A 26,597-nucleotide genomic window follows, 5' to 3' on the forward strand; every position below is an offset into this window, starting at 1 on the left:
TTTATTAATTCCACAACAAATATATTCATTGAGTGTCTGGTTTAGATCAAGCTTAAGAATTGTGAACAAAACAGATGCCCTCTCTAGCCATGAAAAGCAAAGAGAGATGCCAAAGGAAGTACCACCTGTCTCAAGGCCATGTCCTGTTCCTGTTCCAGCCCCCGTGGATGAATCATGGTTCTTCACAGCTCATCATGGTTGCTGCACTCCCCTTGCCAGAGGTTGGTCTGGGGCTGGACATGTGACATACTTCTGGTCAGTGGCATGTAAGGAATTTTACAAGAGGCCTCCTTGGAAACTTTCCCTCCCTAATACATGAAAGGAGCCATTTTTGCACCTGCTTGCTTCATTCTCATCTGAGATGATGTCTTAGGAAGACATGATGCTTGGAGCTGAGGCAGACATGTTGCAAATCATGAGGAGAGTCATGGCCAAAACTCTGATGGGAGAACAGAAAGGCATACAGAGCATGGGTCCTCAGTGACATCAAAAGGCGACATGCATCAGTGTCTAGCAAGTATATCATCAGCTCAGCAGCAGGATGTGCACAGCACTATGTTCTATACATAATTACAATAGAGAAACATGAAAACATGTCACATTCCTTTATTCCAGCTCTATTTTGTACCAGGTGACGGAAAAGGTGCTTTTCACAATAACCTTTTTCTTCAGCACAACTGATGCTCACAGGATTAAGGTGGGGAGCCATGTCCTACTCGCCCACATCAGCTATAGTGTTTAACCTCTAACATCCCTTCCCCCTTCTTCTGCTAATAGCACCTCAATTTTCTTATAAGTAACTACAGTCCACTCAGTTCTGGATGAATCAGCAATCATGGTGTCTGGGTTCCCCTCCCACATACCTGACACATAGTAAGTCCTAAAAAAAAACTACTAATGGTCTCTTTAAAGGAGACTCACCTTCTCCTAACCTCATTTCATATACTTAACATATATAAAAATTTGCCCTCTTCTCAAGACTTGGCTAGGTTTTTTTTTTCAAGTTGATCATCTATTTCTTTTCTAGGAAACCACTTATTCTAAATAGATTTACCACATAACTAAAGTTTCTACTAAGCAGACAAGTAAAGCTCCAGTCTCCCAAATCCCAAGTTTTCTCATCACAGATTAGCCCTGGAGGTAGGTAGAGAAGGTGCACTGTAACCAGGGAAAAGGGAGTCAGAGGGGAAATATGTGGGAAGACTCTTATCACTCACATGTGTTACAGAAATATCAACAAACACAAACTCTGAGAACACAGATTTCCCTGAAAGCACACTGTCACTGCCAGGAAAAGACTGCACGTGTTTAACACTGGAAAGAAATGAAGAGACAAGCTTTGCCCAGAAGGTTCACAAGCATTTGCAATCTGTTGATGTTCTTACTACAAACTTGTAGATTCACACTGCTCAGGCTATTTATTGCAGAGATTGACCAGCTACAACGACTCTACGATGACGGTCAATCTGGCCTGTCACCTGTTTTTGGAAATACGCATTTATTGGACCACAGCCAAGCCTATTTGTTTAGATATTGTCTATGGCACTTTTCATGCCATGGGTTGAGTCTTTGTGACACAGATCATTTGTCTTGTGAAGTGTAAAATCTTTACTCTCTGGCCCTTTACAGAGAAAGATTGCTGACTGTGGGTCTAGTATAACAGTATCAGCAGTGACGATCAGCTATTGAACATTTAGGTACATTTAGGTCTCAGAAACTCTGAAGTAGGTACCCAGTCTCATTTTTCCAAAAAGGAAGGAAAATGAAGCGTAGAGAAGTGTTGCTGTTGTTCAATCACCCAGTCATGTCCAATTCTCTGCAACCCCATGGACTGTACCCCATCAGGCTTCCCTGTCCATGAGGATTTCCAGAAAAGAATTTTGGAGTGGCTTGCCATGTCCTTCCTCAGGGGATCTTCCCAGCCCAGGGATTGAACCCATGTCTTCTGCAAGTCTCCAGCACTGCAAGTGAATTCTTCACCACTGAGCCTTTAGTAACCTATCAAAAAGCAGCACAGACAAAGTGAGGACTGAAGCCTAGACATGTACATTCATTTATTAATAGTTGTTGATCAACTGCTCTGTCCCGGGCATGCGCCAGGTGCAGAGAGCAAAGCAGGAAAATCACTGCATCGTTGCATTGAGACTTCCCTGGCTGTTCAGTGGTTAGGAGCTGGTGCTGTCACTGCTGGGGCCCACGTTCAATCCCTGGTTGAAGAACTAAGATCCTGCAAGTCATAGGCCAAAAACAAACAAACAAACAAAACACCCTGCATAATTTTTGCCTCTTGGAACTTACAGGATATAAAGAGAAAGTGCTGTTATATAGATAATCACATTAATGTATATATTATATATGATTACTAGTTGTGTAAGAAAAGTTGTGAGAGAAAAGCATAGGGTATTAGAGAAAGAAAAAGAGGGGTTTAGAGTAGGCAAGAAGAGGGAGTCCCTTAGGCTGGATTCTCAAGACAGCAGAGCCTGCGGTAAAGCTTACCTTGTTGTTGTTTAGTCACTGAGTCGTGTCTGACTCTTCTGTCACCCAATGGACTGTAGCCTGCCAGTTCCTCTGTCCTTTGAATTAAAGCTTATTTGTGAAGGCTTTTTTGGGAGGTGCAGACTAGGGCCACAAGAGAAAGACGAGGAAGAGCAAGAGAAGAAAGAGGGAAAGCAGATGCGAGGTGATGTTACCCAAGCTGGCAACAGTCTGGGGAAAAATATAGCCAATGGCTCAGATGATGGGCCATTAGGGGAAACGTGGCAAGTCATCCAGGAGGAGGAAGGGAGAGAGACTCGTCTGCTGGCTTCTTCTCATCGCCTGCCTTCCCTGGGGAAAGCCAAGACAACCTGAGGTGTTAGGAGGCCAGGTGATACTCAGGAGGTGGTGCTGTCCATCGAGAGAGTTGCCTCAGTACAGAGGGTTGGAAGTGGCTCAGAAAATCTAGGAGACCCACAAAGTGAGCCAGTCAAGGGCCGAGGGCAGGGAGCCTCTCTGAGGAAGTGACCTTTCCACTTGAAACTTGAGAACTGAAGTGAATGAATGGGAGGAAATGTTACACAGGCTGAGGTGAAAGGAAGTGCAAAGGTCCTGAGGCCGGAGACAGATGGTCATATTTGGGAATTGAAAAAGACTTGGGGCTCTGAAGTTCCACTCCACAGATCCATATGCCCGCTCCACCATTTATGAGCTGTGTGACCTGGGGAAGTTTCTGAATCCCTCTGAGCTTCTGTTTCTTCTCCAGGAAAATGGAGATCATCCTTGTTCTTATCTCACAGAGAGATTGTAGGATTAAGCTAAGCTGCATCAGGTGTTTAAGTACTTAATGCAGTCTCAGGCTCATAACAGGCAAACAGATAACGTTAGCCATCATTTTTATTATTATTACTAGTACTGTTATTACTTAAATTACTTAATCAGGCCTATTATTAATAAGTTAAAATAGCTGGAGAAGGGCCCTGGAATTTGCATGCTCAGAATATTCCTGTGATGGTCTGTATTACACTTCATCCTTCCGTAAAAGCTTTGTGCACCTACACCCTTAAAAAACTTCCCTGCAGGGCAAGTGAATTTCCCAATTCTATTGTTAGATTTGGCCTATTGAATTTGTTTGGCCAGTGGACTGTGAGGCACACCCTGCAAAAGTCTAACGTGGCTGCATACCTGAGGTTGCTTTCTTAGATTCTTGCCTCTGCCCAATTAGCCCTTTGTACCTTGGGGCTGTTCTTCCAGTGCAGTCACAGATCCTAAAAAAGCCTATGGAACTCACTTACAGTTAACCCATAGTTCCAGGCAGAGGCCATGATGACTGAGTGAAATTTGCTCAGTTGTGTCTGACTCTTTGTGACTCCATGGACTATACAGTCAATGGAATTCTCCAGGCCAGAATACTGAAGTGGGTAGCCTTTCCCTTCTCCAGGGGATCTTCCCAACCCAGGGAAGATCGAACTCAGGTTTCCTGCATTGAAGTTGGATTCTTTACCAGCTGAGCCACAAAGGAAGTCGATGATGACTGTAGGCACCATGTAAAATGAAAGGAAAATACATTTTAGTTATTATAATCACTGAGGTCTGGAGACTAGGGAGTTCTTTGTTATGCAGCAAAACTGACAGATGCACTCTCTAATGATTCTTTTATCCACGAAACTGTTAGGTGGCAATAGTGATAAAGAACCTGCCTGCAAATGCAGGAGATGTAAGAGATGCAGGTTTGATCCTGGGTTGGGAAGATACCTTGGAGGAGGGCATGGCAACCCACTCTGGTATTCTTGCCTGGAGAATCTCATGCACAGAAGAGTCTGGAAGGCTATAGTCCCTAGGGCCACAAAGAGTCAAACACAACTGAGTGATCTAGCACACGCATGAAAATATAAAGCACTGAGGTTTTACCATGGGCTCTTAAGGCAGTTTCTTTTGTGCAGGGACAGATATCTGTGTAGAGACACAAGGAGATGCATGTATGTATTGAGATGGAGGTATGGGAGATGACAATATCAGAGAATTAGCTCTACTGGCTGACATTAAGAAATACCCAGAGCTCACAATGAACACCTTCACTCAAATCTTTCAGCCCTCTTTTGTAAAAGGGGCAGCCCCTTCCTATCTTTGACACACACCCCTCCTTCTGCACATAACCACCAGGGGTGATTTCTGTTCCCTTCTAGGCATCTCAAGATGGGCATTTTCATTTTCTGCTGTCAGCAGAGGGGTTTGATATCTCCTTTCTAAGCTGCCAGATGGATGCTGTACTTTTTATTGTCATCCTTAATACTATTATCATCATTGTCATCATAGGGTTAGACTCAACAAATGCATCTTGATGTGATGAATTAATTTGGGGGATCAGAGTCCTGAGACCAAGGTCACTGGTCAATCACTGCCAAAAGCCCTGCAGAAAAAGAGAAGCTGGCAGTATCCAGGATCTGGAATGGGACATCATCAGAGCTTGGTGACCTGGCATGAACCAGGCCCTCTGAATAGGCACTTCACAAAGACCCACAGAACTTCGCCAGTCTCCACACTACCTCACTGACCCTCACTGAGGGACCACACCCAGGGCCTTCCAGTGACTCTGCAGGGAACCGTGCCACCACCACTAGCTGAGGTGATCATTCATTCTTTATCAGCATCACTGTATTTCATAGTCTCTCTACAGTGTTGTTCATTCAGGCTTTCTTATCTCCCAAGCCTTTTATAACAATCCCCGCTCTTTTCATTCTTCCGACTATGCAGTCCAGGCAACTGGCTTTTCTTGCCTACTTCCTCACATGTCACAAACTGGCACTCTCCACAGCCTTAACTTTAATTAATTCTTTGTTTTGTTTGACGCCTAGCCAACAGCCAGCAACTCCCTGGGTTTTATTCCTGGTCACTCAAATAAATAAACTAAAAGTTAATTTGTTGCTCATTGATTACAATTAAGTGCAGAGCTGGTATAACAGGAAATAATGTTTTTCTAGGCATCCACAGTAGCACAGTAGTGGTACTGGGTTTTGTTTTGGTTTAGTTTAGTCAGGAGTAGGGGATAAGGATGGCTTTTCTTTAATGTTCATTATCTTGTTTGATTCTCTCAACAGCCTGGCAAAGTAGACAGGATGGGAATTATTATCTGCATTTCACAGATGAGGAACCCAAGCTCGGAGAAAGCAAATGACTTGCCCAAGGTGACACAGCTCAGCAAAAGCTAACTGTGGCTAAAACCCAGCCAACCCGACTCTCAGTTCAGCCAAATGGTTGTGAGTGGCTCCATTTCCCACATCACATGGGATAATATTAATACTTTACATAATGTATCTGCCTTGACTTTTTCTGGGTTATCCAGAATGGTTTCCATGGACCTGCAGCTGTGTGAGATGCTCTATAAGAAAGGTTTTCTGGGGCCAAATATGTCTGGACTAGGCTGTATGTACTATGTCTCCCTCTGCGTTTCACCATGTTGATTAGCATATGACAGCCTCTGAGAAGTCCTGCTGTACACAACTTAAACATGTATGTGACCTGGAATTGTCTGAATAGATTTGACCACAAGGCAAGCGTGGAAGCAGAGAAACCACATCCCAATGAAACAGGCAAAAGGCAGGGGACATCTGAAAGAAGGGAGATGGTAGCGGAGGTGGTCAGACAAATAGATTCTGGAATATTGCAGATGCAGAGCCAACCAGATTGGCTGGTGGATAGGATGTAGAGTGTAAGAAAGTGAGAGGAGGCAAGATGTCCAAAGATATTAGGTCTGAGCAGCTAGATGAGTAGAATGGCCACTTACTGAGAAGCTCTCCTGGACTAATAGCCCCGTCTTCTCTTACAGCAGCAGATCCCTGGCCTTCAGGGATTGCATCATTTTAGTTTTATCTTTGTGGCTGAGATTTTTACAATGGGTGAGGACTTAATACTGTGTCCCCTGTGTCTAACACATTGTAGTCAATAAATATTTGCTGAATAAATGAATGAACATGGGCTACCATGTAGTAGCTGTTTAATAAATTTGAGCTACCATATTATTTGGAGAAAAAAAAAATGGTAACCCACTCCAGCCTTCTTGCCTGGAGAATCCCATGGACAGAGGAGCCTGGCAGGCTACAGTCCATGGGGTTTTAAGAGTCGGACATGACTTAGCGACTAAAAACACCATATTATTAATCCATTTAATGCATCCTCAGTCACTCAGTCATGTCCGACTCTTTGCAACCCCTTGGACTATAGCCTGCCAAGCGCCTCTGTCCATGGGATTTCCCAGGCAAGAATACTGGAGTGGGTTGCCATTTCCTTCTCCAGGGGATCTACCCAACCCAGGTCTCCTGCATTGGCAGGTGGGTTCTTTACCACTGAGCCACCAGAGAAGCCCAATCCATCTAGTTGAGTTCAGGTCAGTCTCTCAGTCGTGTCCGACTCTTTGCGACCCCATGGATTGCAGCACGCCAGGCCTCCCTGTCCATCACCAACTCCTGGAGTTCACTCAGACTCACGTCCATTGAGTCAGTGATGCCATCCAGTATGTCTATATTATTAACTTTACTTGCTGATTGAGTATGAAGTGGGGTGTTGGAGAGAAGGAGAAGAGCAGTGACTGCTAAATGGGAAGGAAAAAATGATCAGAAGACGTAGTTCTAATGGGAGCCCTGGCCCTATATTTCTGTACTTGGATGAGTTCCCTCCTCTCTCTGAGTCAGTTCTTCCAATCCTATTCAAGAAGGGGTAGAACAATATGATTTCCCTCAACCCTGCACTTTGCCACCCAGAAGTCTAAGTAGAAGCCATGATCTGTGTCCTCAGGAGAGTGCCATGCAGCACGCTGCCCAGTACAGACTGGCTCACCAAATGCTCCTCCATCCTGTGCAGCCTAAGTCCTTTAAGCACACGGTACAGAGGAAAACAGTGGTGACTGGAGTTGCTAAGACGGCTTCCTGGAGGTTTTCCTTCTTCCTCCTTCCAAGAGCCTGAAGTAACAAATGAATGTGGTGACATTTGCTGGAAGAAAAAAAAAACAAAACAGCTTTTCCTGGTTTCCTTATGTTCAATTCAGCTGACAAGTCTTCAATAAGAACTTCTTTCCTGCCTCCAAAGAAGGACCACTGGGCAAAACTCATTGCTCTTCTAGACCTCGCTATTCTCTGAACCTTATTTCCTACATCAGAACTAGTACTTCTCTTTTTATCTAGATAGATATTAAAAAAAAAAAAATTCTCATCTGGACCTTTTTAGAACCATTCTCCCCAAAGGCTAGTTAGTGTTGGCTTCCTGGATCTGGGCAGCTTGCTTGACCAGCTGTCTCACCATAGTGCACCCAGTGGATTCACAAGGTTTCATTAGCTCTTTGAGAGTCCTTCCAGACGAGGCTACCGGGCAAATGTTGCTCAGCTTCAGTTCATCCAGTGTTTGCCCTCACCTGGTTGCACAGAGGAAACATCTACCCTGAAAGATTCTCCCCCTGGGGACCATCTACTCTATTATTGCTTTTCTTGGTGCAGATGTTTTTTTAAAAGTCCCTTGGTGTTAAGACCCTGCTTGCCTCTTTCTCTCCCCAGAAGAGGTCACTACTTGATTAAGAAAAACAGTAGCTTGACCCCTAACCCTCAGCCCCCCCCACCGCCACTGCTATTTAATGAACAGTTCTCAGCAGTTAATAGCCAAAACCCAAAACCCACCCAATCCTTCCTAATATTCTCACCATTGATTTGATTGTCACTATTACTGTGAAAAATATTCATATCACCACATCAGTCTTACTTTGCAAAGATCCCAGCATGACAGTCATTTTATTTCTTCCTCAAACTGACCCTCATGGCTACTTAGCCTAGTTTATAGGTGGGAAGACTGAAGAACAAGGAGATGAACTGGCTTACATAAAGATTATCAACCCATATCTTCTTTGTTTTTAATTTTTTACATTTTCTTTTTATTTAAGGATAATTGCTTTACAGAATTTTCTTGTTTTCTGTCAAATCTCAACATGAATCAGCCATAGGTATACATATATCTCCTCCCTTTTGAACCTCCTTCCCCTCTCCCTCCCCATCCCATCCCTCTAGGTTGATACAGAGCCCCTGTTTGAGTTTCCTGAGCCATATTTGCTTGCTATCTATTTTACATATGGTAATATAAGTTTCCATGTTACTCTTTCCATACATCTCACCCTCTCCTCCCCTTGCCCCATGTCTATAAGTCTATTCTCTATGTCTGTTTCTCCATTGCTACCCTGTAAATAAATTCTTCAGAACCATTTTTCTAGACAAGTTCAGGTGGTGAGAGAAAAGGCATCCAAGCTCATTGGCTGAGCCACTTTTCTGAAGGCAGGGGAGAAAGACCAGAGCATGGGGACAATTCAAGACAAGAAGTGCCACCCCGTAAAGACAGAAGAGAGGGGATTTGAAAGCTAATGGCTAAGCCAGAGAGTAACCCAGCATCCTTCCTATCTTCAGGATTCCCAGAAAGTAAACAACGGAAGCCCAGCTGCAAAGACAATGGCAGCAGAAGAGCCCACCAGGCCATCACAGGGACGGGATCAAAGATCAGGCTGATGCCCCAGGGATTCTTTGTCACCACAGGAAGTGCCTGAATTGCATAGTTATGTCATTGACAGTGATGGGTTTCAAGTAGCATATAGACGAAAAATGGGGGAGAGGGGACAGGTTTTACTGGAAGTTCATGAGAGACTCACAAGAACAAGAGGCTTAGAGAACAAGATCATAGTAGTCTGGATAATTAAGGAAGAGAAAATGCAACAGTAATCTTAGAGGAAAAAGAAAGAATGCAGTTGAACATAACCATCAAAGCTGACCTAGTTGTCAGTGAATTCTAAGGGGTCATTTAGCTTTGAAATCTCAGAAGCAAGAGTCATACAGCTGGGATCCCAAATCTGAGAAGTCAGGCCTCAGAAGCATCTAATGGGCCCAGGCCTGGATGTTTACTCAGCTCTGGTGGATTAAGGATGAGGGTTGAGTGTATACTCTCTGAGATCTGTGGTAGGTAGAGGCCCCTACTCTGTGACAAGACTACAGAAAAGATGTACCAATAGAGAAGAAGGTTGGGTGCTGGACAGCTCCCTAAAAGGAAGTTCAAGAGAGCCCACCACACGTGAGTTTGGTATGGATCCTTATAAATCCAATGGTTCTTCCAAAATGTTCTAGAAAATGTGGAGCACTCTAACATTCATGGTCTATATCAGTAATATCTATAATTTAATAAGCACCTAGTATGAATTGAGTAAGGTAGTAAGTACTATATACACATATTATCACAATAGATTTTCAAAACAGGCCTACAATAGTTCTTATTCACTCTATTTTGTAGAAGAGGGACCTGAGACTCAGAAAGGCAAGACAACTTTTCCAAGACTACACAGTTTACAGTTAAAATTACAACCCAGACCTAGACATCTATACAAAACTGCAGCTCTTTCTACTTGATACCAAGATCTCCAGGCAAGACCAGATAATATGAATTTCCAAGCAAGAAGTCTTTGATGGAAGAGGAATTAAGGAGCTGTGGCAACCAAGTTGCAGAAGATACTTTTGATAGGAGTCTGAACTAACAACATCTGACATCATCCCCCAAAATGAGAGAAAAGTAATAAAATGTTGGGATAATTCCAACAGTGCATTATTTCTGGTGTGTGTGTTTTATATGATTCAAACAATAAATAGACAAGCATGTGTTGAGCAGTACACTGGTTTAAGTGGGGTGTTTTTAGTGTTTTAAAGTCTTCATTGGATGTGTTACAATACTGTTTCTCTTTTATGTTTTGGTTTTTTGGCCATGAGGCACGTGGGGTCTTAGCTCCCCGACCAGGGATTGAACCTGCACGCCCTGCACTGGAAGACAAAGTCTAGACCACTGGACCTCCAGGAACATCCCAAGACACTGTATTTTAGAGCCTATGGAGGATGCAAGGTGTAAGCCAGGATGTTTCTCTGTTTTCATTCAAACACCTTGAAATCTCACTGTCTTCCTATATGCTTAGAAAGGTCACTAATAATTTGAATTATACTGGTTCAGATACGAAGTGACAAGGGTCCCCAGGAAGGATACTCAGGAAGGTTTCACAAAATTATTAACATCTGAGCTCTCCACTGAAGGTTAGATTTCAATAAGTGAAAGAGAGATAGGATGGCATCCCTAGAAGAGATAATGCTAAATGCAAAGGCAGAGAGAGAGCTTGTTCCAGCCAGAGCTGAGAGGTGATAATATTATGGAGTGAGATAATTTTTAAAAGATGCTGCAGTAAGTATATAAGCAATTTTGAATCCGAGGTAAAGGAGCTTGGCATTTATAGTAAAAGCGAATGGAATCTGAAGGAGGCATTTGAACTGGTCAGGGGACAAGTCCAGCACCAACTACAGTGCTCAGAACCATGTATTTGATACATGTTTCCTAAGTGAAGAAGTGAAAGAATACCTTGTATAGGATGTGCTGACAAGGAAAGAAAGAGAAAAAAAATCAAAAACACCACTTATGACAATAGCAGCCTAATGATATAGGTAGAGATAGAAAAGCTATATGGAAAGTTTGGAAGCAGTGAAAAAGACGTCATAAAAGAAAAAGAGGCTTATTCTGATTCTAGCATTATTTCCTGAGCAGTAGTTTACACCAAGAAGAGAAGGGCAGGGAGTCTCAAATAACATCAAAATTCAAGAACCCATAATTCTACCAGCAGAGCTAAATACGCCTATACATGTCTCTGGAAGAGCAGAGACGGAGTCAGAAGAAGGACAGGAGAAGCAGAATCTCTAAAAGCAGAAAGTAAAACATATGAAAGTGAACACATGCTAAGCTTTAGAGCTCATGTTTCAGCTTTCTGGTAACTGGGTAGTTGATATTCAACTTACCTGTGATCCCCTTATGCCCACTTTGCTGATGGCAAAATGAGGCTTGGAGACTTGACTCCAGGAAAACTGATTCTAAATCCTGGTTGGTTTTGTTGTTTTCTTTGTTTCTATTTTCCCATATGGAAAAAAAAGAAAGTAGGTGAAGAGAAAAATAGAGAGAAAGATGAAATCCTAGGAAGACTTGTCAGTAGATGTCGGAAAATACACGGTAGGCTGTGCCTTGCAGGGACCCATATTTGAACCTATGCTGAACTTTTCTCTTTGACATAGGTATGTATAATCATCTGCTTACCTAGGAGAAATAGCAGTGAGTGATAATCATTTTCTCTGCTGAGAGTTAGTAATTTTTTTTAATGCAAAGAGATTTTATATATGTAGCTGATATTTTTTTAACAAGTCTGTGTTGAGTCAATAAACATCTGCCTTCCCCATTTCTCCTCTCTGTGCCATTCAGTCATCAAATTCCAACAGATGTCAGGGAGTTCTCACCCAAGCCTATAAGCCCCAGAATGACATAAGAAAGAAAGTGAAGTCACTCAGTCATGTCTGACTCTTTGCGACCCCATGAACTGTAGCCTACCACACTCCTCCGTCCATGGGATTTTCCAGGCAAGAGTACTGGAGTGGGGTGCCATTGCCTTCTCCAGAGGATCTTCCCAACCCAGGGATTGAACCCCGGTCTCCTGCATTGTAGGCAGATGCTTTACCATCTGAGCCAGCAGGGAAGTCAATATAGAATAACATAAAACTACAGTAATTCTCATCAAACAAGATCTGACCACTGGGAACAAGTCCCATAACTTCAGCAATTTGGTTTCTTGGGAAGAGCCCCCAAAACATTACCTTTCCCTCCTTGGAAGGATCAGAAACCTGGGAGAAGTCATAGATGGTGTATTCCTTGTGATCAACATCCTTCTTACCATGGGGATGACAGAGATTTCATAAAAGCTTTACAAGACACAGTGAATTACAAAGGCTGTCAGCTGCAGTCGCCTTCACAAAGACCAGTTGTTGCCATCCCTTCTCTAAGAAAGTTTCAACAGAAAGGTTGCTCAAATTCCTTTCTGTGTCTGCTAGGACTTGGGAGGCCTTGTCATGATTCATTCATACTCACCAGGTTCTGCCGACGAGCAGGAAATGATCCTGAGTTACCCTCCACCAGTGACTTAGAAACTAAGCTGAAAAACGTGCTTGAATTTAACACCACAAACAGCTGGTTGCTGTTGTTCAGTCACTAAGTCATGTCTGACCCTTTTTGTGACCCCGTAGACTGTAGCCCCCAGGCCTCTCCGTCCTTTTCTGGTGGGTTGCCATTTCCTTTTCCAGGGGATCTTCCTAGGGATCAAGCCCGCCTTCCCTGCAGTTTACCACTGAGCCACCAAGGAAGCCCTATTATTTGGTGAAGAACTTGGTAAAGCCTTTTTTTAAAAGGACAACTAGGCAGTATTTATCAAAAGTGTGATAAAGTACATGCCCCTTAAACCAGACATGCCACTACTAGTGATTTAATCCATACTAAAAATTAGATGCAAAAATTTTAAAGGAAAAGAATGTTCATTTCAGAGTCATTTTTAATGAGGGCCCCTGTGAAACAACCCGTACATCTATAGACAGGCATTTGTTAAACACACTGTGGTATATTCATGTGCTAAGTTGTCTCCGACTCTTTGCAGCCCCATGGACTGCAGCCCACCAGGCTCCTCCGTCCATGGGATTCTCCAGGCAAGAATACTGGAGTGGGTTGCCATTCCCTTCTCCAGGGGATCTTCCCGACCCAGGGATGGAACCCGAGTCTCCTGTGTCACCTGCATGGCAGGCAGATTCTTTACCACTGAGCCACATAAGAACACTGTGGTGTGTTCATACTATATAATATTCAGTGCTCATTCAAAATGATATAAAAGTCTTTTCACTGATCTGGCAGGAAGTTTATGATATATTTTTAAGTGGAGAAAAAAGATTTCAAAATAATAGTTGGAGTCATATTGCATTTTTATTCAAAAATACAGCATGTTGAAATAGTCCTCTATTCCTAAGTGCATATATTATGAGTATAGTTAAAAAAAAAAAAAGCTATGGCATGACGATACCGGGATAGCCTGGTACCCACAGTAATGGCACTGCCCTAAGATTTGGAATATCTAAAGTTATGTAACTCTAAAGCCCCTGAACAGAAGAGAGAGGGTTTTTTTTTTTTTTTTTCTGAAGTGGGTGCCATCCTGCCTGCCATCCATTTTCCAGAGGGACAAAAAGGGCACCTCTTGGAAATCAAGTAATAAAAGGAAAAATTTCCTCCTTGGGTCTTTTGTCTCTGGGACACAGTCCTCAAAAGTTTTTAAGACTCGTAACCCTAGAGAGTGAACAGTTAAGGAAGAAGAATGTCCAGGTGCTCCCAGTGCCGGATTTTCTCTGTGCAGTCCCTAAGGAGGTGGTAAGCTCTTTTCTATTTTTGATCTGTTCTGGGGAATCAATATTAGCAATACTAATCACTATATTTACAGGGCCAGGTGCTTTGTGTCTAGTACCCGGTGCTCCCCACAGCTACAGGTGACATGGGAGGGAGTATCCCTGTGTCGCAGGAAGGAATAGCTACCATTCCTGAGCACTTGGAGAAGGAAATGACAACCCACTCCAGTATTCTTGCCTGGAAAATCCTTGGACAGAGGAGCCCGGTGGGCTACAGTCCATGGTGTCACAAGAGTTGGACACGACTTAGCTACTAAACCATGTGAGCATTTACGTGAAGCCAGATAGTCTCCTAAGACTCTACTTAGAGTCTCTTGTGATCCTCGTAAGAACCTTTAGAAATAACAGTATCAGGAATTCCCTGGAATCCAGTGGTTAGGAGGACATGCTCTCACTGAATAGGCTCAGGTTCAGTCCTTGCTTGGGGAACTAAGATCCCACAAGCCAAAAGGAAAATAAAAAGAAAGAATGGTATTCCCTCCACTTCACCACTGAGGAAACTGATGAAGGGCTACGGAGAGACAAGTAAAGTCACAAGGTCACACAGCGTGTTCATGGTGGGGATGGGATTCAGATTCAGGTAGTATGGCCCTGCTGCTGCTAAGTCGCTTCAGCCGTGTCCAACTCTGTGCGATCCCATAGACGGCAGCCCACTAGGCGCCTCTGTCCCTGGGATTCTCCAGGCAAGAACACCGGAGTGGGTCGTCATTTCCTTCTCCAACGCATGAAAGTGAAAGGTGAAAGTGAAGTCATTCAGTCATGTCCGACTCTTCGCAACCCCATGGACTGCAGCCCACCAGGCTTCTCCGTCCGAGATTTTCCAGGCAAGAGTACTGGAGTGGGGTGCCATTGCCTTCTCTGAGTATGGCCCTAGAAGCTCTAAATACTAAGCTCTATTCCCAAAGGACACAATCACAAGAAGGAGATTTATCCCTATTCAAACCAAAGTGTTGCATCAAGAAACAGAATGAGCTGGAGGCCAAACTGATGGTGTCGTTCCTGTTCAGTCGCTAAGTCCCGTCTGACTCTTTGCAACCCCATGAACTAGCGCTAGGTTTCCCTGTTCTTCACTCTCTCCTGCAGTTTGCTCAAATTCATGCCTATTGAGTTGATGATGCTATCTAATCATCTCATCCTCTGCTGCCCCCTTCTCCTTTTGCCTTCGATCTTCCCCAGCACTGGTGTCTTTCCCAATGAGTCAGCTATTATTACAGGCTTCCCAGGTGGCACTAGTGGAAAAGAACTTGCCCACCAAAGCAGGAGACATTAGAGATATGGGTTTGATCCCTGGGTCAGGAAGATCCCCTGGAGAGATGGCAACCCACTCCAGTATTCTTGCCTGGAGAATCCCATGGACAGAGGAGCCTGGTGAGCTACAGCGAATAAAGTTGGAAAGAGTCAGACACAACTGAAGCAACTTAGCACGCACACAATCTGAGGGTAGCACAAGGATTAAAAGGGAAGCCACCCCACCCCCAAATGTAAAGTCAAATCTCACAGGGACAGGTGGACACTGGCCTGCCCTGCACCACCCTGCCCACCCAAGATTCTCCATCCAATGCTCATTTTGGGGGCTCTGCTCTCCATTTTATTCTTTAGTAATATCAGGAGGAAGCCTACATCTCCCTATGAAATGTGCCTATTTGGTTCATCTGATACACATTGCTGACCCAGGAATAGAGTGAGGTGCTGAGGTTACAAGGCTAAGGTGCTCTCAGCCTCCCAGTGAACATACCAAGAAACCGGATTCTGGACTGTGACAGACATGTATGCAAGAGTCCGCAGAACAGAGAGGAGGGCCAGGGCAAGCAAAGCCCAGGGACACCTACATCTTTGTCACAGGTTGACAGGCATCGATCCCAGCATATTTTCAGGCTTCTTGCCACTGATCTGAAAGTGGGAAGTGCTTTGATCTCACCGTTGAAACAAGCTAAGATGTTCAAGGCAAGAATCTCTTAGCAGATCCCCTGAGAACACAGATGGACATCCCCCATGGTCATCATCAGCTGTGCACCTCTCTCTGACTATCAGAACAGTGACAATAGCCAAAGTGGCTGAAAGACATCAAATAAACCTGAACCACAAACCAAGGATGCCTTTAGACCCAGTACAATAGACTTGTCCCACTCACCACATGCATCATCTCTTCTAAAACTCTTTCAACTGGATATATATGCCCAAACATACACACACGCCCTGCTCACATCCCCTCAGACACATCCACTCATGCATGAGCACAAATTCTCCTGAAGCAAATATTATTTTTAAATATTTGAGGCCAGTGACCTGAGGGTCTGTAGAACTTGAATTCCTGCAGCAGTGATTTTTCCTTTCAAGCCAAGATCAGATGCGAGTCAATACGTGTGGCCTGGATGCTGTGTCACTGAGTAAGAGCTGCATGTGGATGGTGTCAAATTGAGCCCAGCATGCAACTGATCCATAATTGTGCTCGCTAAGAGCATTTAGCCTTCTGGCTCCACGCTCTCTGATGTCTGTCTCAGAATTGTGTCAGGAGCTAATGGCAGAAAAAGAGCCAGTGTCATTTAGCTTAATTGAGCAATCATTAGGACTTCCTCCAATAAAGAAAGTAGGCAGGGGGTGGAGGTTGGGGTAGGGGAGATCAGCGAGCAACTGACTTCCCTGGAGCTATTCAGGGGTCTTGTGCCTGGGGTCTACCTTACACAGGACAAATACATCTGAAGTTGCCCAACTTCCTAGCCTGATCTAATTAGTAAACACCTTCAAAGGGATCAAGTCTACCACACACAGCAAAGGTGGGCAAATAAATATTTAAAGAGCACATCTGTGTAGGTGGAGTGGGGAGAGGAAAAACAGGCTGGAAACAAATATGAGTTCACTTTGGGAGCTCTGTTGTGTAATCGTCCTTGCCCTTGTCCCTGCCCTGGCCAAACTTGCCCCATCTCCAGGGTTTCCATGGGACCTGACACCCCAGACACTCAGCCACCCAGCCTCTAGAAAGAACTACCCCAAGATGCAGACTCAACTGCCTTAACCCTGGTCACTCAACACCACCACTGTTTTAGATGTGAGAATTGAATGAGATCTATATAAAGGCCTATTAATAGAATGGAACTATGTTATGCAGCAAACTCTTACTAAGATGCTAGTGACTGCTGAAATTGTTGTTTTTAATCGGGCAACGATTTAAGCTAAAGGAGTAATTCTCCAAGGATGGCATGTCAGGCAACACCAGCAGTTATCAACAGCACCTCTGCTGATGATCAGCCCCGTCTACATCATTTCCTGGCTCTTTGGGCTTTTTCAGTGGCTTACGGCCAATTATCACATAGTTCCACATCACACTGCCCTAGAACAGCAACTAATGAGACCTCCCGGGTTCACCAAGGCTTTCAAAGACTCAAAGTACGTGGTTCACAGATGAACGATAATCAGCTCCACCTCCACTGTCGACACTGGAACACCAGCAACATTTTCAGAATTGATTTTAAGCCTAGGAGCCATGTTTGGAATCGAAGTTCAGTTCTCTGGAGTGGATCGTCTAGGTAGACCAATATAAGCTGTCCAGTGCATTTTATTTGCCTCATCAGAGGGGGAGGGTGGAGAACACCACTCGTGGGGCACCTGCTGTACACCAGGCATGATGCTGGGTGCCATCCCTTCCTTCTCTCACTTAAGGCTCGTGACGAGCCAGGTGTCATTATCCTCATCTCACAGAGGAAGCTGAGGCATCAGTGCATCAGTGGGCTTCATGCAAGCCCGTGTTTTCTGTTTAGCGTTCATTGGCTTGGTTTTGGTTTTTCTGCTGTACCACGTGTACTTTGATCATTCATTCAGCAAAACTAGAAAATTATCAGTCCTCTTTCCATTAAATTTGCAACACAGTTCAGGGCTGAACCCATATTCATTCATTCATCCATTCAAGACATAGTTATCAGACACTAGGAATAGAGAAGTAAAAATTTTTTAAGTACCTATTATTATGAAGTTTATATTTTGGATATATTTTGGAAGAGAGACAATCAATCAAGCAAATAAGGAAGGAAGGAAGCGATGAGATTATTTATCAGAAAGAGTTGAATGTCATGTAGGGACCTGGGACTGAAGAATGTGATAGACAGGCAGGTGGTATCATTGATTGGACACTCAGGATAGGACTCCTGAAGGAGAACTTTAAGCTAGAACCGAATGACAAGAAGGAGGGGGTCATAGAAGAGCAATGGGTAGAGACTGCGACCAAAAAGACTGCAAAAGTTCTGAGATGGGAAGGAGCTTTAAGAATACAAAGAACAGAAGAAAAGCCCAGTATGGCTTGAACAGGTGAATGAATGAGGGTTAGAGCCACACAAAATAATGTCAAAGAGATGGATAGGAGCCAGATGGCACAAGGCTTTGTAAGTCAGGATAAGGCTCATTCATCAAATATTTGTTGAATGAATAAATGCACAGACCTTGAAGCACTATGGAAATGTAAATACCAACTGCCTTTCAGGAGTTCAGTTTGTCAAAAAGATGAAAGGAATCTACATCCATTCATCCAAGAAGTATTTACTGAGGCCCTAGAGTGTGCCAGGCACCATGGTACATAGAGGGGGGCACCAGAATGGATAAGCCAAATTCTTTACTTCAACCGACACATGGCTTTAAAGAAAGATACAAGACCATAGCACAGAGTAGCAAGCTCTTTAATTTGAGGAAACACTATGTGAGCACATGGAAATCTACCATCTTAGCCTGAAAAAGTCAAGGAAAAAGCTAAGACAGCATATGAACTACATCAAGATGAAGAGCTCAGAGATAAGTTGGTCTCTGAAGACTAGGAAGGCCAGGAAAATTTCCCAGAGAGAAAACTGGACTTAAACTGGATCTTTGGATATAAGCAGGAGGGGCTCTCGGTTGAAAAACAAGGTCTTCAAGCTTCCGGTTTGAATCAAAGGTCAACATCTTGGTGGGGCATTTGCAGCTTCCCACACCAACTGCTGCTCCTAACTTACACTTTCTCCGAACACACACACACACATGCTTACCCTCCTGCTGGTCCTCCCTCTCTGCTGAAACATAGATGAAACGACCAGCTAGTCATTTCCCAAACTGCTTAGCATCTTAGTCACTCTGAGAGAAAATCTGATTCCCATTCCAACTAAGAAGACCATGTACAGTTTCCTGATGATTGAATAGCCCATGGATAGGAGACTTCTAATATAACCATGTGTTTCACTTTGGAAAGGTTCATTTTCCTCAGCAAAGATACCCATCTTTAAATGCAATGGAAGACTGCTTCCCCAGTGCAGCCATTCCTTGATTCTAGTTTTAATCTCAGAAGTCTCTCTGGTCACCTATGCCTGGGTAAAAATCAATAGGAAGCCATAGCAGCATATGAGTAAGCATTCATCTTTCATTTATGAATATATGGGTCTCCCAGAAAGACTGTATTGCAGGCTCCAGGTGGCTCTGTTTCACATGACTTTCGTCTTCCTCTGGGACCAGTGGGCCAGCAGCATTCTGTTCTGGTAGTGATAACAGAAGTACAGAAAACTGAGTCCTCCAGGGGCACACTATAACTTCTGCCTCCATTGCATTGGCCAAAACAAGTTACACATCCAAACCCAAGCTCAAAGATAGTGCTCAGGAGAACAAACACCCTGCCCACCATAAGGCGACTGCAAGAATAGATGCAGTGGGATAAAAATCGCAACCACAGACGTTAAAAAGAATTCATCCCACTTCTCCCACTAATGTCAAATCTCAGAAGGTAGAGCATATGTTCCTACAAATACCCTTACTTTCCAGATTAAGCTTCCTCATTCCTTATTTGGTACGTCCTCAGAAACCCTCTCTTTGCTCCAACCTGTGCAAATCCTAGTGTGTTAACATCTCTAACTAATGTTGATCGCAATCAGATGTGGCTATGGTGCGTCTTCCAGCATGGATTTGCCAGAGCAGAAGAGTGGGTGCATCTGCAAGAATTTGTTGCTTAACAAAACACTTCAAAAACTACTAGTAGCTCATTCTTGCAGTGGTCAGCTAGGCAATTCTTCTGGTCTGCGCTGAATGTGGTTGAATGTATCTGGGCTCATTCACATGTCTGCCATCAGCTGGCAGATGGGCTAGAGGTTGGTTGGTCCTGGATGACCTTGGTTAGGACAACTGAGGTCTCTCTTATGTTGCCTTCCTCCAGAAGGATAATCAAGAGTTATTCACATGCCTGTATCGGAGCTCCAGGGGTTCCAAATTGTGTAGGCAGCATGCCTGAGGAGTAGGTTCCAGATGGCACATCACTTTGGCCACATTCTATTGGCCAAGGTAAATCATAGGGTCCACCAAAATCAAGAAGAAGGGAAAGAGACTTTATCTAACATGGGGAAAGCTGCAAAGTACTTTGGCCATGGGTAAGCAATTTCTCTTTACAGGGGTCCTCTATACCATATGTCCATGAACACATGATATGTAGGCAAGCTGACCTTAGGTTTTGGTCCACATGGCACTACTGTACTGACTTACAGAGTTAGAAATCAGTTAACAAGTTCAGACTTGGAGTCATCTGTTATCAAGTAAATTCATATTGCAGTTGTATTCATGCTGATGATCTGAACCAAAGTATAATCCCTTTTTTTTTCTATTTCATCTCCATTGCTTTAGACAGTTTCTATCCTTCCATAACCATTCTTGTAACAATCCTTTGTATAACTTTTCAAAAAGAGAAAATGTTAGTCAGTCAGTCGTATCCAATTCTTTGTGACCCATGGACTGTAGCCTACCAGGTTCCTCTGTCCATGGAACTCTCCTGGCAAGAATACTGGATGGGTTTCCATTCCCTTCTCCCAGGGATATTCCTTACCCAGGGATCGAACCTGGGTCTCCTGCATTGCAGGCAGATTCTTTACCATCTGAGCCACCTTGAAGAACCCACCAAATTCTGAATATCATCATCATGTACTCCTTTACCATACCTGGTGTAAGAAATAGTTGTTGTCATAACAATTGGTTCTTACAAGTTCAAGACAGGGAAGATCATATTTTCTAATCTTGCTGTATATTTCCGTGGCAGCCATCTCATTGGCTGTGCATATCGTACTTGGTAATCATGTGAAGTCACACAAGGATGAATCAATACAGTTCCAATGGTTAATCAGTGCCTCTTCAATTGTTTTTTTCAGTTCAGTTCAGTTCAGTCGCTCAGTCATGTCTGACTCTTTGCGACCCCATGAATAGCAGCATGTCAGACCTCCCTGTCCATCACCAACTCCCGGAGTTCACCCAAATTTTTGTCCATCGAGTCAGTGATGCCATCCAGCCATCTCATCCTCTGTCGTCCCCTTCTCCTCCTGCCCCCAATCCCTCCCAGCATCAGAGTCTTTTCCAATGAGTCAACTCTTCGCATGAGGTGGCCAGAGTATTGGAGTTTCAGCTTTAGCATCAGTCCTTCCAAAGAACACCCAGGACTGATTCTAGAGTACTTTTTAAAAAAGATAAACTATTATATGAAAATTCAACATGAAAAACAGGTAAACATGGGACTACTTTAGCTGTAAGAGTGATATTCTTGAAGCTCTTCCTACTCAACTTCTCTCATCTCCATTAAAGTATCTGAGGGCTCCTTGGAACAAAATTCAAAAACCACTGGATGAAACCAGTGTTTTCAAAGTATGACAAGCATGACCCTCAATAAGTAATGTATTTTACACAATGACCCAGAACACAGGTTCACACAGATCAGTAAATCAATTGTTTCTCAACATTATTTTACCCTCAGTGCAATACAGTCTATATTTTCCATTCTATTCATCTCACTTTGTAAATATTGATCATGAATTACCTGGTGGCTCAGCCAATAAAGAACCTGTCTGCAATGCAGAAGACCTGGGTTCAATCCCTGGGTCAGGAAGATCCTCTGGACCACCGCCAAACAGCTCATGCCCCATGGTTAGAAGCCACTGAGTTTGGTGATCTCTTAAATCTTTCAGTATTGTAAATCTATAAGTCTATCATTCTAAAGCTTCCATTCCCTCACTGTCCACTGTTTATTCTCAGGAATAAGGAGAAGTTGGTGATGGGCATCAACTAAAAGAACAGAAGTTAAGTTCTACAGAAGCTGTAATAATGTAATAAGAGTAATGGAGACCACTTGCCCTCATGGACACTAACAAAACCAGTAGATGAGCTTGTCAGAAGAGTTTACTCTGGAGTCAGACTACTTAAGTTAAATTCCCAGTTATGCCAAGTGTATCCTGGGTTACTTGGGCTTAGGAGAAGACTCTTGAGAGCCCCTTGTGCTGCAAGGAGATCAAACCAGTCCATCCTAAAGGAAATCAACCCTGAATATTCACTGGAAGGACTGATGTTAAAGTTGAAACTTCGATACTTTGGCCACCCGATGTGAAGCACTGACTCATTGGAAAAAACCCTGATGCTGGGAAAGATTGAAGGTAGGAGGAGAAGGGGATGACAGAGGATGAGATGGTTGGATGGCATCACCGACTCAATGGACATGAGTTTGAACAGGCTCTGGGAGTTGGTGATGGACAGGGAGGCCTGGAGTGCCACAGTCCATGGGATCACAAAGAGTCAGACACAACTGAGTGACTGAACTGAACTGACTGAATCTATCTGCAGCTCAATAATTACCTCCTCTGATATTTAGGTCTAATAACAAAGGATTAGCCTTTCAGCATTGTGAATAGCATTAAATAAGATAATATATAATGGAGTTAGCACAGCCAGGTACAGTGTCTGCTTGGAGTTCCCTAGTATTAATAAGGGAATAGATGGCTTTTTTCCCAAGGGAGTGGGCTTTATAACGAAGACAAAATATGAATTGATCTCTCTTCTCCCCATTTTAATAGTCAGAGGGATCTCTATTCAAACTTTTTCTCTGCCGCTTGAGAGTTGTGGTCTTAAGAGTGGTCTTGGATGACTCACACTTTCTGAGCTTCAAGATCCTCAGCTGTGAAATGGGAATAACAAAACCTATTTGGCAGAGTCATTACAAGTAAAGTTGAAATAATGAATGTAAAACAACGGGCACAGTGCCTGCTACTTAGGAAGAGCTCAATAGAAAAGAAAGAGAGAGACAGAAACCAAGCGAGAGGCAGAAAGAGAGAAAGACACCCTTACAATATCTGGCTTTTAAAAAAGTACTTCGAAAAGCAACTGCTCATATTTGAAAATGATTGAAGAACATTCAAGTTGTGTGATAAACAGCCAACTGCAACTAAATCATATTGGTTATCTTAGCTATGATTTAGTGCTCTAAAATGCAGAGCCCTACCAAAAAGTTCCAGCAACATGAAGTCATAAAACTCATCATTTTTGGGTGTGTGTGCAGGGGTGTGTGTGTGTGTGTGTGTGATAGAGAGAGACAGAGAGAGATCTCTTTGGCTCAGCAAACATAATTGTCTCCTGTGTGCCACAAAATATATTGGGGTTATATAGTAATTAAAGTAAGTTTCTATCACCAAGAAACCTATAATCAATCCATATTTCAACCTCAATCCCCTTTTCACTGAGCACTTTCCATGTAGCAGGCACTGGGCCAGGAGTTTTAAAGACATCATTTTACCTGATCCTCAGAGCAACCTGGTCACACAGGATTTGTTACTCTCATGTCACAGTCAAGAATCCCAAGGCCACAAAACTATTAAGAGATGGAGCAGGAATCTGAAGCCAGATCCCTCTGGCCATGAAAGCCTAAATCCTCTGCAACATCCCAGTTCTGTTCCCACGGACTCATAGATACAGACAGAAAGGTCACAAGATATTACATAACATACCAACCGCATGGCACCTCTGTGTGCATAACCTAAGTATTGCTAAGTCACTTCAGTCGTGTCCGACTCTGTGTGACCCCATAGACAGCAGCCCACCAGTCTCCCCTGTCCCTGGGATCCTCCAGGCAAGAACACTGGAGTTGGTTGCCATTGCCTTCTCCAATGCATGAAAGTGAAAAGTGAAAGTGAAGTTGCTCAGTCATGTCTGACTTTAGCGACCCCATGGACTGCAGCCTTCCAGGCTCCTCCATCCATGGGATTTTCCAGGCAAGAGTACTGGAGTGGGTTGCCATTGCCTTCTCCGAACCTAAATATAGGGCTGTGATTAGGGCTGTGATTAAAAATATGGGTTTCAGGCTTGGCTTGACCTGGCCTCACATTCTTGCTCTTTCACTTAACACTTAATAACACTAAAGCTCAAGAGAAAGAGAAAGTCAGATGGGTGCATGATACAACAGAAAGTTTATGTACCTGTACACTCGCACATGTGTATACTCAAATGATAGATTCAGTGCTAGAAGTTACCTGAGAGAATGTCCATTCAATGCCCTTACTCTGCAGCTGAGAAAGCCAACAGGGAGAGCAGCAGAGATTTCCTGCCAGGGCTCCCAAGGTAGGAATTGCTGGGGGCACTGGACTCACATCCCACCAGTCCAGGGCTCTCTCCAAAGCCACACCCCAGTCTACCTCCGTCTATGAATGTGCTCAAGTTTTCAAACAGTGACTCCCCCAAATCAAAGGAAGTGCCCGCTCCCAGATAAAGCCGATTCTTGCCATGGAAGAACGTCCATCTCCTTCTGAGATTGTCTTCTATCCGCTCATTTGCAGGGTCACAAGAAGGGCAGGGGAATGCTTTCTTGACGTGACTCCTGGGTCTCCACACCCAAGAATGCAGGAAGGTTTAAAAAAATCAGACTGCAGTCAAGAATGCAGACAGGCTCCCCCACATGTTCTGTGTTTTTTTTTTTTTTCCCCTGGGTGGATACCATCAGCTGTCCTGTTGCTAAGAGACGGGAGTGGGTGGGAAAAGCCAAGAGCCCTATTTTTCAAACTTATCTACAAAACCGGTTGTGCCTCTGCTCCCTCCAGGGGTTCGGCTTTCTTAAGAACAGGATGTTACAACCCGTTAGATGGAGAGAGTGAGAGGCCTTTTATTTTTTCGAGAAATGAGCAGAGCTTTTCCTGGACCTCCAATGTCATCCAGCAGAGTCCTGGGAGCTGCCAGTGACGGGTCTGATGCAATGTTTGGGAAAGAGCCGCAGAGTACACATGACTCAACAAAATATTCGGATTTGCATTCCTATCTCTTGGGAAGCCGGACTTATCAGCACCAACAAGTGCTGTGGGCCGGTGAGAGTGCTGGGTTGCGTTTGTCATCGGAGAATTAAAAGGAATTTAAAAAAAAAAAAAGAAAAGGTTGCAGGGAGGTGAACATTTGAATCACTCCGGGACTTTCCTTCTAGGTTACATTCCAATCCGACAGACCCAAACCTGGCAGAGCTATGCTATTGCTCAATGTCAAAAACATTCGCCTGGAATGCAGGACATGTGAACTTGGACACCCCCCGCAGCTCCCCTGTATGGCCCAGCAGGCCGCCTCCACTACCAACACACTGGTCAGGGAACCAGGACGTGTTCCATAGAAAAAGGCAGGGACCTGAAATGGAAGCTCTCAGCAGCATTCCTCGCTGTCGGCCTTTGTAGACTCACCGTCCACTCCGATGAGCCCAAGAGAGATGGAAAATGAGCCCTTGGGAACAGGTCAGTGGATCTGTTTGCCCTTAGAATAAAGCAAGAATATGAACTAACTTCCTCCTTCTCCGGGTTTGTACTTGGCCTTATGAGCCTGGAAAAAAAAAAAAAAAGAAAGAAAGAAAGAAAGAAATCCTGCTACAATTACTTATTTCCAAAGAACTCTAAGAGCAATATATAAGAACATCTAATTCCCCATTCTGCTCCCAGCCCATGCACCCCTCCCACCTCAGTTTAAATAGTCAAGGTAGCAATCCTTGTTACACTGGTAGAAATGAGAACATAACTCGTTGTACCCAAAATAAAAGCCCATTTAGACCTTGCAGTGTGTTCCAGAGCTCATTGCCCCAGCCAGCAAAGAACTAATGCTTGGCAGAGCCTTCTGAATCACTATATCCACATCCCAGCATCCTCCTTTCTACCTCTAAAACCAGTACAGAGAAAAGGAAGCCATCGCAGGCCTTGTGCCATCAGCAACAGAGAGCAGTGGAGTTGAGTGCAGGGTGTGAGGGTCCCGGATACACAGATTTGAGAAGATTAAAATACCTAACTGAAATCAAATGCTTACTGTAAAGAGGCAGATGGCAAAAACCTGATGGCTGTCTCCTATTTAATTTTCACAACAACCCAATGAGGTATCTATAATACCTTTTCAGATTTATCACCAGTCAAAATAGCCTTGGAAGTCCCCCACTACACAGAAGGTGAAAACTTACTGCTAAGAGGGATGATTAATCAGGCCAGCTGTCACAGCTGATGCAATCTTTCACATAGGACAGCAATTAGCTGAAAGAAATCCCAAACCACTGATGCCCTCAATCTCTAATTACCCATCTGGGTTTGTGGTTTTGTCAACCAAAGAGATACTTGGAGTAGCAAGTGAAAGGGCTGTTCAAAGAAGATTTTTAAAAGGAAGTGAAGCATCTCTTCTTGGAAGACTGACAGGTGGGAAGACACCAGGCAACCAAGCTGCTGCTGCTGCTGCTAAGTCACATCAGTCGTATCCGACTCTGTGCGACTCCATAGATGGCAGCCCACGAGGCTCCCCCATCCTTGGGATTCTCCAGGCAAGAACACTGGAGTGGGTTGCCATTGCCTTCTCTGAGGCAACCAAGCTAAGAGAGACCAAAGGCAGGATGTCAAGAATTGAACTAGTTGTCCTTTAACCTCTGGAGTAGGGAGGAGGCGGTGGAGGTAGGAGGGGTTAGGAAGTTGGATTGCAATAATGCTGACCTCAGGACAGATCCCACTGTTGTTTTGATTATGGACTGACTGTGTGATGTGGGCGTTTTATTTGCGGAGGCATCAGAATGCA

At 43.9% G+C, this 26,597-nt stretch overlaps 1 long non-coding RNA gene across 1 annotated transcript; it reads right to left on the reverse strand.

Moving 5' to 3' along the window:
* Positions 1-586: 586 nt before the first annotated feature.
* On the reverse strand, positions 587-26,303 carry LOC120878879. The gene is made up of 3 exons (XR_005724641.1): positions 25,999-26,303; positions 7,309-7,430; positions 587-2,619 (listed from the first exon to the last, which is right to left on the reverse strand). It is a non-coding gene; the product is annotated as an uncharacterized LOC120878879 (long non-coding RNA).
* Positions 26,304-26,597: the final 294 nt, after the last annotated feature.

Source organism: Oryx dammah, unplaced genomic scaffold (genome assembly GCF_014754425.2).
Source record: "Oryx dammah isolate SB20612 unplaced genomic scaffold, SCBI_Odam_1.1 HiC_scaffold_19, whole genome shotgun sequence".
In the NCBI taxonomy this organism is placed as follows: domain Eukaryota; kingdom Metazoa; phylum Chordata; class Mammalia; order Artiodactyla; family Bovidae; genus Oryx; species Oryx dammah.